The sequence below is a fragment of the Aegilops tauschii genome, chromosome 7, assembly GCF_002575655.3.
Source record: "Aegilops tauschii subsp. strangulata cultivar AL8/78 chromosome 7, Aet v6.0, whole genome shotgun sequence".
In the NCBI taxonomy this organism is placed as follows: domain Eukaryota; kingdom Viridiplantae; phylum Streptophyta; class Magnoliopsida; order Poales; family Poaceae; genus Aegilops; species Aegilops tauschii.
The window spans coordinates 38,481,554-38,486,543 of NC_053041.3; positions in this window are offsets into that span (position 1 = coordinate 38,481,554).

A 4,990-nucleotide genomic window follows, 5' to 3' on the forward strand; every position below is an offset into this window, starting at 1 on the left:
GAAGAACTCCTCAAATGGAACATTCAACAGATCAAAACCAACGAGGTCATGCTCCTCTTTAACTCTCAGCATCAAAATATTCCTCCCCCCAGACTCTCTGCAGGTTTTCATGTACCAATCATGGAATCTTCGCATCATCGTTGTTAGAGATCTTTCATCTTTGATGAGAGGCTTCCCGTACTCGTATCTGTGTTCGTCCACCTCCAAGAAATCATAATGTACATCGTCGGGCAGGTAATCTCCAAGATTGGTATAACCGGGCACCATCCTCGGATCATTAGCGACGATATCGCTAGACACCTTGAGCGGGGGGCACGATTGGTTCGCTTGTTCTCTGAGCTGGGCAATTTTTTTCCCAGCTTGTCGTTCTTTTAACCTTTGATCACTGATAGTACTTCCCAACTGCTCCGCTTCGATAAATGACCTTTCAATAATGAGCTCATAATTGCCTTTCGGCGGAGACTTTGGTGGTTTCTTCAGGGCAACCAGAGTGCGCTTTGCTTTCACCGGATCTATCTTCTCCTCCGGAGATGGATGTTTCTTTGCTTTCACCCCTTCAAAGAAGTTCGTCACTTCGGCTCGCACGATCTTCGCGTTTTACTCTAGGGTCCTCTCGTATGGTAACTTCTTTGGAGTCTTCAGAGAAGGACCGAATCAGTATTGCCTCCCGCCTCTGGCTGTACTGCTAGACGCCGGAGCAGACGGAGCGGCTGTGGCTGTCTTCTTTCCTTTCTTACGAGGCGGAGGATAAGGACTACGACGCGCCGGAGCAGCCGGAGCGGCGGCGGGCCTCTTCCGCCCTTGCTAACGAGGCGGAGAAGGAGGAGGCTGGCTGCTCGGGCGCGCCGGCGTAGGCGGAGAAGGAGGCGGAGTGCCGCCATGCGCCGGAGAAGGAGGCTAAGTGCCCTGATCACTCACCGGAGGAGGAGGCGGAGTGCCCTGACTCACCGGAGGAGGAGGAGGAGGCGGAGGCGTCCAGTTCGGAAGGTTGATGAGCTCCTTCCTCCATAGGCATGGAGTCTTCAGAGAAGAACCCAGCCGAGTCTCCCCTTCACCCGTAGGGTGGTCAAGCTTGAGGTCCTCAAATCCGTCTGTTATTTCATCCACCATCACCCTAGCATATCCTTCTGGAATCGGCCGGCAGTGATAGGTTGCGCCAGGTTCAGGAGGTGCAACAGAGCCAACAGCCGCCTTGACTTTCAATTTCACCCATTGCGTCATAAGGTGGCAATGTTGAGACTCCGTGATAGCATCCATAGGGTAGCTAGCAGGAGCCGTGAAGACAGGCTCCTGCTGAAGCAGCTCAGTGGAAGCCACGCTGCTTCTCCGCTGAGATGGCGGGGTAGCTTAGGGGGAAGCTTCGGCAGGTCGTTTGCTGCGATTTTCTTCTCGTTCCTCTATCGCTTGTACCCTTGCGTGCAGCGCCTGCAGTTGGGTATGCTCCACTTTCTTCCTCCTCTCCTGGCATTTGTAACCGCCTGCATTTGGAAACCAAGCCTTCCACGGAACGGAGCCTGGCATGCCTCGTGTCCATCTAGGCTGCTCAGGATTCCCGAGGGCCATTGTGAGCTCGTCTTTCTCTCTGTTCGGAACGAACGTCCCTTGCTGCGCTGCCTCGATATACTCCTGAAGCCTCGTGGCGGGTATTCGCATTTGCTCGTTCGTCCAAACGCACTTCCCTGATACAGGGTCCAAGGTTCCGCCAACCCCGAAGAACCAAGTCCGGCAACGGTCTGGCCAGTTCAATATCTCTGGTTCGACCCCTTTATCAACCAGGTCATTCTCAGCCTTGGCCCGCAACGGCCGGGCTTTGAGGTAGCCACCTGACCCCGTGCGATGGTGATGCTTCTTCTTCGCAACATTTTTCTTGTTTGTCGCTGACATCTTCTTACTCTTCTCTGATGTCTTGTGGGCCACAAATGCGGGCCAGTGATCTCTGATCTTCTCATACCGGCCGGTGAATTCTGGTGTCTTTTCTTTATCGACAAACGATGTTTTCAGCTCATTCTTCCACGTCCTGAATAGTTCTGCCATCTTCTGAAGAGCATGAGACTTGATCAATTGCTCTTTAACCGGCTTCTCCGGATCCTCCTCTGGCGGTAGGGTGAAATTTGCCTTCAGCGCGGTCCAAAGATCATCTTTCTGCATATCGTCGACATAAGACACCTCAGGGTCTTCCTTCTTAGGCTTTAACCATTGGTGGATACTGATTGGGATATTGTCCCTAACAAGAACCCCGCACTGAGCAGCAAATGCTTCCTTTGTCCGGATGGGTTCAATCGGCATGCCATCGCGCGTGATTGCTGTGATCTCAAACCTTTCATCCAAGCCCAACTTTTTCTTCGGGCCTCGTCCCTTTACCGAAGTTGTGCTCGATCCGGAGGGCTAGAAAAAAGAAGAAAGACGAGAGTTAATTAATATGTGTACATACCAAAAATGAATGCATCAATTAGCTAGTCAGCACAGGCTTATCTAATATATATACATGGCCGGACTTGGTTCGGTCACCGGAGCCGTCATCACGGTCTCCTTCTTGCACCGGCATTGGGTCACCGGAGCCGTCATCACGGTCTCCTTCTTGCACCGGCATTGGGTCACCGGAGCCATCATAATCATAGCCTGCTTCTTCACCTTGTCCTTCCAGACCATCGGTGTCGTTGAGAAACGACAAGACGACATCACTTCCTTGTGCGATTATGTCCCCCAACACTGCTTCTGTTGCTTTGTCTCGGGGGTGCTCTATAGTTTCTACAAATATTTACAACATGGCAATTATTATTCAAACATGACAGATGGATATATTAGTGGCAAACGTAGAACTAGCTAGCTAATCACAATAAGAAATCATATTAGTGGCCTCGACGCTGCTTCTCTAGAATTTGGGGTGGCCTCGGCAACGCTTCAAGGGTTTGGGGTGGCCTCGACAACGCTTCAAGGGCTTGGGGTGGCCTCCTCGACGACAACGCTCTTTTAACTTGGTAAATTCGGGTGGCCTCGAGAGAGTTTGTCGGGTAGGGGCGCGGTGGGAGGGGGTAGGAGACCGACATCCTTTTTTTTCTAGGGTTTGGGTGTCCTCGAGAGTTTTGGTCGAGCGAGAGGGCCGGGGGGTGCTCCCGTGGTATAAGTTATCACGGTCGAGAGGGGGTTATATCGACAACGACGACATACGACGACCCCTCGACCCTCGAACCCTCGGCGACCCTCGACCCCTCGGTGACCCTCGACCTGAAGGAAATATGCCCTAGAGGCAATAATAAAGTTATTATTTATTTCCTTATATCATGATAAATGTTTATTATTCATGCTATAATTGTATTAACCGGAAACATGATACATGTGTGAATACATAGACAAACAGAGTGTCACTAGTATGCCTCTACTTGACTAGCTTGTTAATCAAAGATGGTTACGTTTCCTAGCCATAGACATGAGTTGTCATTTGATTAACGAGATCACCTCATTAGGAGAATGACGTGATTGACTTGACCCATTCCGTTAGCTTAGCACTCGATCGTTTAGTATGTTGCTATTGCTTTCTTCATGACTTATACATGTTCCTATGACTATGAGATTATGCAACTCCCGTTTACCGGAGGAACACTTTGTGTGCTACCAAACGTCACAACGTAAATGGGTGATTATAAAGGTGCTCTACAGGTGTCTCCAAAGGTACTTGTTGGGTTGGCGTATTTCGAGATTAGGATTTGTCACTCCAATTGTCGGAGAGGTATCTCTGGGCCCACTCGGTAATGCACATCACTATAAGCCTTGCAAGCATTGTGACTAATGAGTTAGTTGCGAGATGATGTGTTACGGAACGAGTAAAGAGACTTGCCGGTAACGAGATTGAACTAGGTATCGAGATACCGACGATCAAATCTCGGACAAGTAACATACCGGTGACAAAGGGAACAACGTATGTTGTTATGCGGTCTGACCGATAAAGATCTTCGTAGAATATGTGGGAGCCAATATGGGCATCCAGGTCCCGCTATTGTTTATTGACCGGAGACGTGTCTCGGTCATGTCTACATAGTTCTCGAACCCGTAGGGTCCGCACGCTTAACGTTACGATGACAGTTTTATTGAGTTTTGATGTACCGAAGGAGTTCGGAGTCCCGGATGAGATCGGGGATATGACGAGGAGTCTCGAAATGGTCGAGACGTAAAAATCGATATATTGGACGACTATATTCGGACTTCGGAAAGGTTCCGAGTGATTCGGGTATTTTTCGGAGTACCGGAGAGTTACGGGAATTCGTATTGGGCCTTAATGGGCCATACGGGAAAGGAGAGAAAGGCCTCAAAAGGTGGCCGCACCCCTCCCCATGGTCTGGTCCGAATTGGACTAGGGAAGGGGGGCGCACCCTTCCTTCTTTCTCCTTCCCCCTTCCCTTCTCCTACTCCCACAAGGAAAGGAGGAGTCCTACTCCCGGTGGGAGTAGGACTACCCCCTATGGCGCGCCTCTCCCCTTTGCCGGCTGCCTCCCCCTTGCTCCTTTATATACAGGGGCAGGGGGGCACCCCAGAGACACAACAATTGATCCTTGTGATCTCTTAGCCGTGTGTGGTGCCCCCCTCCACCAAATTACACCTCGATAATACCGTTACGGAGCTTAGGCGAAGCCCTGCGTCGGTGGAACATCATCATCGTCACCACGCCGTCGTGCTGACGAAACTCTCCCTCAACACTCGGCTGGATCGGAGTTCGAAGGACGTCATCGAGCTGAACGTGTGTAGAACTCGGAGGTGCCGTACGTTCGGTACTTGATCGGTCGGATCGTGAAGACGTACGACTACATCAACCGCGTTGTGATAACGCTTCCGCTGTCGGTCTACGAGGGTACGTGGACAACACTCTCCCCTCTCGTTGCTATGCATCACCATGATCTTGCGTGTGCGTAGGAAATTTTTTTAAATTACTACGTTCCCCAACACGACCCTCTACCCTAGCTAGTTCTCGACCCTCGCCCCTCGAACCCTCGGTGAC